Source organism: Nerophis lumbriciformis, linkage group LG02 (assembly GCF_033978685.3).
Source record: "Nerophis lumbriciformis linkage group LG02, RoL_Nlum_v2.1, whole genome shotgun sequence".
Lineage (NCBI taxonomy): Eukaryota > Metazoa > Chordata > Actinopteri > Syngnathiformes > Syngnathidae > Nerophis > Nerophis lumbriciformis.
Genome location: NC_084549.2, coordinates 2,339,469 through 2,352,500, shown reverse-complemented (window position 1 = coordinate 2,352,500; position 13,032 = coordinate 2,339,469). Strand labels below are relative to the sequence as shown.

General features: G+C 39.1%; 1 protein-coding gene across 3 annotated transcripts in view; it reads left to right on the top strand.

Moving 5' to 3' along the window:
- Positions 1-13,032, top strand: part of dachc (dachshund c) — a 210,341-nt gene that overhangs the window by 1,354 nt on the left and 195,955 nt on the right. The gene's annotated exons all lie outside the window — the stretch shown is intronic.

Here is a 13,032-nt window from a genome sequence, read left to right as displayed (position 1 = left end):
TTTCATTGTAGAAATATAATAGAAAGACACAAAATAATCCAAAAGTCGAAACTATGCTTACGCGCCCTCGGCTACGTTTGTGTGCAGAGTAAAGACGTGTAATTTTATTATCGCGAGCACTTCTTTTGAAGGTGCTTAATGATAACAGCCACATTTCATTGTAGAAATATAATAGAAAGACACAAAATAATCCAAAAATCGAAACTATGCTTACGCACACTCAGCTACATTTGTGTGCAGAGTAAAGACGTGTAATTTTATTATCGCGAGCACTTCTTTTGAAGGTGCTTAATGATAACCGCCACATTTCATTATAGAAATATAGTAGAAAGACACAAAATAATCCAAAAGTGGAAACTATGCTTACGTGCCCTCGGCTACATTTGTGTGCAGAATAAAGACATGCAATTTAATTAATGCGAGCACTTCTCTCGAAGGTTCTTAATGATAACCGCCACATTTCATTATAGAAATATAATAGAAAGACACAAAATAATCCAAAAGTCGAAACTATGCTTACGCACCCTCGGCTACATTCGTGTGCAGAGTCAAGACATGTAATTTGATTAACACGAGCACTTCTCTCGAAGGTTCTTAATGATAACCGCCACATTTTATTATAGAAACACAATAGAAAGAAACAAAGTAATCCAAAAGTCGAAACTATGCTTACTCACCCTCGGCTACATTTGTGTGCGGAATAAAGACGTGTCATTTAATTAACGCGATCACTTGCCTCAAAAGTTCTTAATGATAACCGCCACATTTCATTATAGAAATATAATAGAAAGACACAAAATAATCCAATAGTCGAAACTCTGCTTACGCACCGTCGGCTACATTTGTGTGCAGAATAAAGACGTGTCATTTAATTAACGCGAGAATTTCTCTCGAAGGTTCTTAATGATAACCGCCACATTTCATTATGGAAATATATAATAGAAAGACACAAAATAATCCAAAAGTCAAAACGATGCTTACTCCCCCTCGGCTACATTTGTGTGCGGAATAAAGACGTGTCATTTAATTAACGCGAGCACTTCCCTCAAAAGTTCGTAATGATAACCGCCACATTTCATTATAGAAATATAATAGAAAGACACAAAATAATCCGAAAGTCGAAACTATGCTTACGCACCCTCGGCTACATTTGTGTGCACCGTAAAGACGTGTAATTTAATTAACGCGAGCACTTCTCTCGCAGGTTCGTAATGATAACCGCCACATTTCATTATGGAAATATATAATAGAAAGACACAAAATAATCCAAAAGTCGAAACTATGCTTACTCACCCTCGGCTACATTTGTGTGCGGAATAAAGACGTGTTGTTTAATTATCGCGAGCACTTCCCTCAAAGGTTCTTAATGATAACCGCCACATTTCATTATGGAAATATATAATAGAAAGACACAAAATAATCCAAAAGTCAAAACGATGCTTACTCACCCTCGGCTACATTTTTGTGCAGATTAAAGACATGCAATTTAATTAATGCGAGCACTTCTCTCGAAGGTTCTTAATGATAACCGCCACATTTTATTATAGAAATACAATAGAAAGAAACAAAGTAATCCAAAAGTCGAAATTATGCTTACTCACCCTCGGCTACATTTGTGTGCGGAATAAAGACGTGTCATTTAATTAACGCTCGCACTTCCTTCAAAAGTTCTTAATGATAACCGCCACATTTCATCATAGAAATATAATACAAAGACACAAAATAATCCAAAAGTCGAAACTATGCTTACGCACCGGCTACATTTGTGTGCGGAATAAAGACGTGTCATTTAATTAACGCGAGAATTTCTCTCGAAGGTTCTTAATGATAACCGCCACATTTTATTATAGAAATACAATAGAAAGAAACAAAGTAATCCAAAAATCGAAACTATGCTTACTCACCCTCGGCTACATTTGTGTGCGGAATAAAGACGTGTCATTTAATTAACGCGATCACTTGCCTCAAAAGTTCTTAATGATAACCGCCACATTTCATTATAGAAATATAGTAGAAAGACACAAAATAATCCAAAAGTCGAAACTATGCTTACGCGCCCTCGGCTACATTTGTGTGCAGAATAAAGACATGCAATTTAATTAATGCGAGCACTTCTCTCGAAGGTTCTTAATGATAACCGCCACATTTCATTTTGGAAATATATAATAGAAAGACACAAAATAATCCAAAAGTCGAAACTATGCTTACGCACCCTCGGCTATATTTGTGTGCAGAGTAAAGACATGTAATTTAATTAACGCGAGCACTTCTCTCGAAGGTTCGTAATGATAACCGCCACATTTCATTATGGAAATATATAATAGAAAGACACAAAATAATCCAAAAGTCAAAACGATGCTTACTCACCCTCGGCTACATTTGTGTGCAGAATAAAGACATGCAATTTAATTAATGCGAGCACTTCTCTCGAAGGTTCTTAATGATAACCGCCACATTTTATTATAGAAACACAATAGAAAGAAACAAAGTAATCCAAAAGTCGAAACTATGCTTACTCACCCTCGGCTACATTTGTGTGCGGAATAAAGACGCGTCATTTAATTAACGCGAGCACTTCCCTCAAAAGTTCTTAATGATAACCGCCACATTTCATTATGGAAATATATAATAGAAAGACACAAAATAATCCAAAAGTCAAAACAATGCTTACGCGCCCTCGGCTACATTTTTGTGCAGATTAAAGACATGCAATTTAATTAATACGAGCAATTCTCTCGAAGGTTCTTAATGATAACCGCCACATTTTATTAGAGTAACACAATAGAAAGAAACAAAGTAATCCAAAAGTCAAAACGATGCTTACTCACCCTCGGCTATATTTGTGTGTGGAATAAAGACGTGTCATTTAATTAACGCGATCACTTGCCTCAAAAGTTCTTAATGATAACCGCCACATTTCATTATGGAAATATATAATAGAAAGACACAAAATAATCCAAAAGTCGAAACTATGCTCACGCACCCTCGGCTACATTTGTGTGCGGAATAAAGACGTGTTGTTTAATTATCGCGAGCACTTTCCTCAAAGGTTCTTAATGATAACCACCACATTTCATTGTAGAAATATAATAGAAAGACACGAAATAATCCAAAAATCGAAACTATGCTTACTCACCCTCGGCTACATTTGTGTGCAGAGTAAAGACATGTAATTTAATTATCGCGAGCACTTCTCTCGAAGGTTCGTAATGATAACCGCCACATTTCATTATGGAAATATATAATGGAAAGACACAAAATAATCCAAAAGTCAAAACGATGCTTACTCACCCTCGGCTACATTTGTGTGCGGAATAAAGACGTGTCATATAGTTAACGCGAGCACTTCCCTCAAAAGTTCGTAATGATAACCGCCACATTTCATTATAGAAATATAATAGAAAGACACAAAATAATCCAAAAGTCGAAACTATGCTCACGCACCCTCGGCTACATTCGTGTGCAGAGTCCAGACATGTAATTTGATTAACACGAGCACTTCTCTCGAAGGTTCTTAACGATAACCGCCACATTTCATGATAGAAATAAAATGCAACGACTTAAAATCAAGTCAAACCCACAACCACACTCTTATGCCTAGTAAAGACGTGTCTTTCAAGTCAAGCCATCACTCCTCTTGCAAGTAATTAATGACAGCCGCCACCTAAGACTCAGAGGTGGGACCAAGTCATTGTTTTGCAAGTCACAAGTAAGTCTCAAGTCTTTGCCCTCAAGTCCGAGTCAAGTCCCGAGTCAAGACAGGCAAGCCCCGAGTCAAGTCCAAAGTCAAGACTGGAAAGTCTCAAGTCAAGTCCTAAGTCCTGCATTTTGAGTTTCGAGTCCTTTCAAGTCCTTTTAACGACAGACTAATATATTAACACAGATTGTGTATGCTTTTCAAACGCTGTATTTATTTATTAAAACAAGTGCATTTTAAATTGCAGGAAAGAAAATTGTGCTGACATTGCACTTTATAATAGCACTATTAACCAGTCATTTTAAACATTAACTCATTCCTTTACAGAACAAACACATTGAAAAATAAAGTGCAAATGTACTTATTTGTACAAAAGTGTTAACATTGAAAAAACATGACATATACGTGAACATAACAAAAAAGTTGTACTTTTTATATGTCAGGGCCCTATGCTGCATTGCATTTGCAAAAGACCAAATTAGCCAAGAGTCTGTCAGTCATTTGTGCACGATGGGGGCGTAGTATGATGCCACCATGGCTGAAAACTCGCTCCACTGGAGCACTGGAGGCAGGCACTGCCAAGACTCTCATGGCCACTCGGAACAGTGAAGGAAGAGTCTTCATGTTCAATGCCCAGAACAAAAGGGGGGAGAGAGTTGTTTTGGGTTGGTGCACTACTTGTAAGTGTATCTTGTGTTTTTTATGTTGATTTAATTAAAAAAAGAAAAAGAAAATTTTTTTTTTCTTGTGCGGCCCGATACCAATCGATCCACGGACCAGTACCGGGCCGCGGCCCGGTGGTTGGGGACCACTTAGGTAAACAACCAACAGTATGTCAGAAAGCTAGCTAAAACGGTACACATATTCATAATATAGTATACATTTTAACTGACCTTTATTTGACTATTTTTGTCTTTTTTTAGGTGGCTAAAATACGCGGTGCTGCTGACCGCCGTCTAACGTTACGTGTGATATATTGACTAACGTAACCCTGCTTAAAAAAAAAATCACTGAACAAAAAGTATGAATAAGGTAGTGAACTGCAACAGATTCCCGTGTTTGCAATAACGTTATAACGTTAGCAGTGAGTTTACAGCCTCACTGATTTAACTACACAGCAAATAAAAGTCACGTTACTTAGCCAATAAACGTTATCTTACATTCAAAACTTACCGTTCTTTGTGCAACTTCAAATGCCGGACGAAGTTGGAAGTTGTTGCCTCTCCATCAGTCATTTTCGAACCGCATGTGTTGCATACTGCAAACCGTTTTGTGTTGACCACCTCGTCATTTTTAGACCCAAACAAAATTATTTTAGGTATCATTTTTTTGTTCACTGGCGTGTGGTTTGGACATGTCTTCTTCCTTGGTTGTCCTGCAATTTGATTGGATGAATGCTGTGTGATGAAAACAAAGTAGATGTAATTTGATTGGCTGTTGTACTGAGAGCACACCAGCTGACACACGCAACGCTGATAGACAAGTACACAATGAAAAATACGGAGCGCTCCCGAATAACTTTTTCATCTTTGGGTTTTGGGGAAAGTAGCAAGTCATGTCAAGTCATGTCAATTCAAAAGGCTCAAGTCCAAGTGAAGTCACAAGTCATTGATGTTAAAGTCGAAGTCGAGTTGCAAGTCTTTTTACATTTTGTCAAGTCGAGTCTAAAGTCATCAAATTCATGACTCGAGTCTGACTCGAGTCCAAGTCATGTGACTCGAGTCCACACCTCTGGTAACAGCTTCTTCCCTCAGGCCGTAAGACTCTTGAACGCATCAAAATAATCCCCTCAATTCCCCTCAAAAAATGGATTAACTGGCTGGAATATAAAGACAATATAACATACATCCATAATTAATTGATTGATTGAGACTTTTATTAGTAGATTGCACAGTACAGTACATATTCCGTACAATTGACCACTAAATGGTAACACCCCAATAAGTTTTTCCACTTGTTTAAGTCGGGGTCCACGTAAATCAATTCATGGTCATAAACGTGGATGCATATGCAAAAGTGCAATATATTTATCTGTACAGTAATCTATTTATTGCTCTTTTATCCTGCACTACCATGAGCTAATGCAACGAAATCGCGTTCTTATTTGTACTGTAAAGTTCAAATTTGAATGACAATAAAAAAGGAAGTCTAAGTCTAAATGATAAAGGAGCTGGTCGGATCTCTGGCTGCAGTCAGACACATTTTAGAACAGTCTGCATGATTTTATTTACAATAAATACATCAATTATTGAAGTTACCGTATTTTCCGCACCATAAGGCGCCCTGGGTTATAAGCCGCGCCTTCAATGAACGGCATATTTCAAAACTTTGTCCACCTATAAACCGCCCCGTGTTGTAAGCCGCATCTAACTGCGCTAAAGGAATGTCAAAAAAACAGTCAGATAGGTCAGTCAAACTTTAATAATATATTAAAAACCAGCGTGATGTGGGCGCGCATGGAGTCGTATATCAACATGGACGGAGCTGCGTGAAAAAAGCCACCCGGCCTCTTCGCGTAAACTTCCCTTAACCACTCGCTCATCTTTTCTTCATCCAGCCATCCCTTCGAGTTAGCTTTTATGATGACGCCGGCTGGAAAGGTCTCTTTTGGCAAGGTCTTCCTTTTGAATATCACCATGGGTGGAAGTTTCTGGCCATTAGCATGGCAAGCTAGAACCACAGCGAAGGACGACTTCTCATTCCCTGTGGTGCGAATATTCACCGTACGTGCTCCCGTTGTATCCACAGTGCGGTTCACAGGAATATCAAAAGTCAGTGGAACCTCGTCCATGTTGATAATGTTCTCTGGCCGGATCTTTTTTTCAGCTATCTTGTTTTTACAATATGCACGGAAAGTAGCCAGCTTTTCTTGAAAGTCTTTAGGCAGTTGCTGTGAAATAGTAGTCCGTGTGCGGGTGGAGAGATTGCGTCTTTTCATGAACCGGAAACCTGTCGCCATTTTGTGGTCTTTACAGATGTAAACACACAAAGGAAATGAAACGTAATATCCGCGCGCTTCTTCTTCTTCTACGCGGGCGGGTGGTTGCTTACAGTAGAAGAAGAAGCGCTTCCTGTTCTATGGGGGCGGGTGCTTACCTTGGCGGTTGCTTGCGTAGAAGAAGAAGCACTTCCTCTTCTACGGGGAAAAAAGATGGCGGCTGTTTACCGAAGTTGCGAGACCGAAACTTTATGAAAATGAATCTTAATATTAATCCATATATAAAGTGCACCGGGTTATAAGCCGCACTGTCAGCTTTTGAGTAAATTTGTGGTTTTTAGGTGCGGCTAATAGTGCGGAAAATACGGTAACTGATTGATGTTATAATGTCCATGTCAGAATTGCAATGCACCTGGTGATCCGTTGTCCGGGTCTTGTTAGATTTAGTTTGGTATTTCCTTAGTTGGTTATTTCTGTTTCAGCACCCTCGTTTGTTTTCTTAGTTGCCTCTGATTAGTGGTCGGGACGTCCTGGTCACTAGTGAGAGAGCTATTCATTCCTGCCTGGCGCCCCACTCTGCTTCATGCGACGCTTACGTTTGGTATTTATTTATCATGCAGGTTTATATTTACCAGCTCCTTGCTCCTTTGTTTGCTAGTCTTGTTGTTAACCTTTGCCGTAGCCATCGCCACGTTTCCCTTTTTTAGTCATTGGAATAAATCTACTTCTTTCTAACGTCCTTTTTGCATCTTGGGGAAACAACCAGATGTAACAATGCATCTAAAAAAAAAATGGATGATCTCCCCCACCTTTACTGTTTGCACTGATGTTTTTGCACAGTAAGGAACATATGCAAAGAGTAAGGACTTTCCTGACACGTCACCAGAGGTGGGTAGTAACGCGCTACATTTACTCCGTTTCATCTACCGTATTTTCCGCACTATAAGGCGCACCTAAAAACCACAAATTTTCTCAAGAAGCTGACAGTGCGCCTTATAACCCGGTGCGCTTTATATATGGATAAATATTAAGATTAATTTTCATAAAGTTTAGGTCTCGCAACTACGGTAAACAGCCGCCATCTTTTTTCCCCGTAGAAGAAGCGCGCGGTGCATGCTGGGATATGTGACGTTTCATTTCCATTTGTGTGTTTATGTAAAGACCCCAAAATGGCTCCTATTAAGTGTGTTGTCTGTCTAATTATAAATAATGCAGACGAGGCGTGTTAACTGAGTTCTCAACGTTTACTCACAGCGTGCTCATAACCACATTCTAACTGCCAGCATACAACAACGCTTCTCAGGGCTACCGCGCATGCTCGTCACTATCGTTGCATGCTGGGTAGTGTAGTTGTTATATTTGCTAGCTCATAACATCACATTAAGAGACACGCTTACGCGCTTAATTCAATACTCGCCGTCATTCCGGGTGGATTGACAAAAGACCTCCAGCCGCTAGATATTGGTGTCAACAGGGCATTCGAAGCTAGACTGCTAACTGCGTGGGAACAGTGGATGACGAAGAAGCGCGCGGTGCATGCTGGGATATGTGACGTTACATTTCCATTTGTGTGTTTATGTAAAGACCCCAAAATGGCTCCTATTAAGTGTGTTGTCTGTCTAATTATAAATAATGCAGACGAGGCGTGTTAACTGAGTTCTCAACGTTTACTCACAGCGTGCTCATAACCACATTCTAACTGCCAGCATACAACAACGCTTCTCAGGGCTACCGCGCATGCTCGTAACTATCGTTGCATGCTGGGTAGTGTAGTTGTTATATTTGCTAGCTCATAACAGCACATTGAGAGACACGCTTACGCGCTTAATTCAATACTCGCCGTCATTCTGGGTGGATTGACAAAAGACCTCCAGCCGCTAGATATTGGTGTCAACAGGGCATTCGAAGCTAGACTGCTAACTGCGTGGGAACAATGGATGACAGAAGGCGAACACACCTTCACTAAGACGAGGAGGCAGCGCCAGACGACGCCAACATCTGCCAGTGGATCGTAAATTTGCCCAACTTTTCACTTCGGACACCGAAGACGAAGGATTTACGAATGAAGAATAACTTCAGAAAGTGAGCGCTATGTTTATTTTGTGTGTTGTGACATTAACGTTCGAGCAACATTATGTTGCTATTGCTCTGCACTATTTTGAATTTTACTATGTTTGTGATTGCACATTTGCGTACATTTTGGGAGTGAACAGAGTTGTTAGAACGCTGGTTTTTAATATATTATTAAAGTTTGACTGACCTATCTGACTGTTTTTTTGACATTCCCTTTAGCGCAGCGTAGGCGCGGCTTATAGTCCGGGGCGGCTTATTGGTGGACAAAGTTATAAAATATGCCATTCATTGAAGGTGCGGCTAATAATCCGGTGCGCCTTATAGTGCGGAAAATACGGTACTTGAGTAACTTTTGGGATAAATTGTACTTCTAAGAGTAGTTTTAATGCAACATACTTTTACTTTTACTTGAGTATATTTATAGAGAAGAAACACTACTTTTGCTTCGCTACTTTTATCTACATTCAGCTCGCTACTCGCTACTAATTTTTATCAAACTGTTAATGCACGCTTTGTTTGTTTTGGTCTGTCAGACAGACCTTCATAGTGCCTGCGTTTCAACAAATACAGTCACTGGTGACATTCACTCCGTTCCACCAATCAGATGCAGTCACTGGTGACGTTGGACCAATCAAACAGAGCCAGGCGGTCACATGACCTGACTTAAACAAGTTGAAAAACTTATTCAGGTCTTACCATTTAGTGGTCAATTGTACGGAATATGTACTGTACTGTGCAATCTACTAATAAAAGTTCCAATCAATCAATCAAAAATGCGAAGGAAAAAAGACCCTTTTTTATTTCAACCGTACTTCCCGTCAAAAGCCTAAAGACTGACTGCACAGTTCCTGTCTTCACAATAAAAGTGCCGCTCCATCGCGCCTGCGCTTTCAAAATAAGAGTCTCCGAAAGCCAGCGCAAACAAGCTAGCAAGCTACGGAGTTTGCCGCCAATTTATTTCTTGTAAAGTGTATAGAAACGAATATGGAAGCTGGACAAATAAGATGCCAAAAAGCAACCACTTTCATGTATTAGACAGAAAGGAGGAACTTTTTTTCTCCTCCATTTGAAAACGTGGACGTTATCATCACTACTGTCTGATTACAATCAATGCAAGTCATCAGAATCAGGTAATACACCAACTTATATTCTTGTCTTCATGAAAGAAAGGAATCTATATGTGTTAAACATGCATGTATATTCATTAAAACACCTTTAACATGTAAACAAAAACGGCAAAATAAATAAATGTAAATTATATACTGTATATATCAATGTGTGTATATATATATATATATATATATATACCCGGTATATATGTATATATATATATATATATATATATATATATATATATATATATATATATATATATATATATATATATATATATATATATATATATATATGTGTGTGTATGTTACTCATTAGTTACTCAGTACTTGAGTAGTTTTTTCACAACATACTTTTTACTTTTACTCAAGTAAATATTTGGGTGACTACTCCTTACTTTTACTTGAGTAATAAATCTCTAAAGTAACAGTACTCTTACTTGAGTACAAATTCTGGCTACTCTACCCACCTCTGCACGTCACATGACACAACTCAAATATTACAACCCAAAATGCCATCTGCTGAGTTAAATATGCAGGTAGTTTTTATAGTCTGCTAAAGTCGCCATCTGAGCCTTGAGTAAAACCTACTAAAATGTACTTTTAAAGAGCGGAGAGAAAGAGAGAGAGAGAGCAGTCACATATTAGTCATTTCTGCAGGCTTTTTGCTGCCATTGCACTTTTCAACATGCAAACGTGCGCACGGCGACGTCCCGACGCGGAGTCCTCGCCACTCGGCCCCAGAGTGTTCGCTATTATGGCAAATTAATCCCGTAATAGGCCAGGATGTGTCATCTCCAAGTGAGTGGAGCCGGTTGTCTCTTTTTACTTGTCACATTTTAATTTCTTGCTCTGTTGCTAATCATAATTTTAACGCATGATAAGAGTTATGATGGCGCCGATAATGAACTCTAGTAATCCTCGTAAGGAAAAAAACAACACAAAGTTTGTCATGTTATCGTGAGCGGCGATCTCTGGCTCTCAGTGACACACACTCCGTTTGACGTGTACACACCGTGCATGTGGCCAATCTGACACTGTCATTCTTAGAAATTGATTCTTCACAGAAATTAATTAATTTTCATTTGGCCCCGAGCGGCAGCTCAAATCAGGACAAGCTCACTCGCCGGCTCACTTCTGTGATCCCTTCTCTCTCTCTCTCCTCCCTTAATAACTCACTGTCTTATCATATCAACACTCCTTAGCCCAGAGCATCAGAACAGAGGAGATGATTAAATGAATTCTCTGTATTTATGATGGGATTATGGAAATGAGATGTTTTGCAGAACTCCGGCGGTGACCGACCACGTGGGTCGTCATTGCAATATAGCGCCCGAGATGTTTGGATAAAGGCGGGCTAAATTGGCTGGGATTTGCAGGCTTCCCGAGGAAGACCACATGCTCATAACTAGGGCTGCAGCTAACGATTATTTTTTCTATCGATTAATCTATAGATTATTTTTTCGATTAATCAGTTAATCTATGGATTATTTTTTTCGATTAATCTATAGATTATTTTTTTCGATTAATCGGTTAATCTATAGATTATTTTTTCGATTAATCTATAGATTATTTTTTCGATTAATCGGTTAATCAATAGATTATTTTTTTCGATTAATCTATAGATTATTTTTCCTTTTACCGATTTTTTTTTTAATTTAAAATGAAGAGGAAAAAATAAATGTAGGCCAGTTTTTTCAAAAGGCATGGCTTTTATTTACAAAAAAAAAAGTATGGCCACTCAGTCAACATTGACAACAACATGACAAAATATTCTGTAACAATGTAAACATTTAACACTTTTAACATTTAACAAAATTAAAAGTAGCTTATTTGCTTTTTAATGTGCAAATATAAAAGTAAACATCCAGTGCAAATCTTAATATTCTGGAATAGTATAAGCATTTCAAAAGTAAAAGTATTGCTTATTTTGCTTTAAAATGTGCAAAAATAAAGATAAACATCCAATACAAAAAAGTGCAAAACGGAAATATTCTGTAACAAGTGTAAACATTTCAACAAAAGTAAAAGTATTGCTTATTTGCTAAAATGTGCAAAAATAAAGCTAAACATCCAATACAAAAAAGTGTACAGTGTAAACATTTCAACAAAAGTAAAAGTATTGCTTATTTTGCTTAATAACACAACAATGATAGTATGATTAAAGTGAAAGTTAATTGTTGGTTTGTACATAGTATATGTAACTGTTAATGTTGTAAAAGGTATTTGCACAACTAATTAACGTTAGCGTTTGTGACACGTCTTGTGCCGTGGGGTTCTTTCAGGACCGACAGACTGAACGCCAGACGGCTTTGCCAGGTTTACAATCTTTTAATTTTACACAAAGTCTTTTCTCTTCCAACTGCGCGGATCGCGCACCTGGGCACGATTGCGGCGTCGCTCCCGGCGCGCCCCGCCTCGCCGCTCGCTCGCCGCCGCCGCCTCTCCACAGCGTTAAAGAGGAGCGCGTCTTTGTAAACACTGAACAGGCACGCCAAACGCGCCTCTCAGAGCGAAACGGTGCTTTAGTTTATGAATTTACAACGCAGATACAAATGACACATTCATGTTTTTGTGTAATAATGACAACGTATACGCACGCGGACGATTGACTTGTTGATGGTGATGGCAAGAACGCTGTCGGGGGTTTTCTTTTCAAATGTTCGTTCATAGCCGTTGTGCTGCTATGATAGGCCATTTCCGCTCGACACAGTGTGCATACAACAACATTATTAGGCCGTTTATTGAAATACTCCCACACTTTTGACGACTTTTGGCGTGCTTTTTTCCCCTCGCTCACATCGTCTGCTTTGCGCTCCGCCATGACAGTAAAGTAGTGTGACGTAAATATGCGACGCGCCGACGCACAAAAACGGCGTCGACGTATTTATGTAACCGATGACGTCGACTACGTCGACGCGTCGTTTCAGCCTTACTCATAACGGCACGAGGTGTGCAAGCAGAAGTTTGTGGCTTAGCCCCCGTATGGGGAGTTTGTATTGTTTGGTAGCTAATCCCTGCTCCTTTGGGGCATGAGTGATCCAATTTACACCTGCCACTAAATGCAGATGAGGGTACGTCGACATGAGGGTCCTTTTTTTTTTTTTAAGTTTCGTAACTGGGGATCATACCCTCACCTTGTTCATTTTTACCCAGTGGCAAAGCGCTCAGTGTAAAATAACAAAACCTAACATGGAAAAAAAATGGAGCCA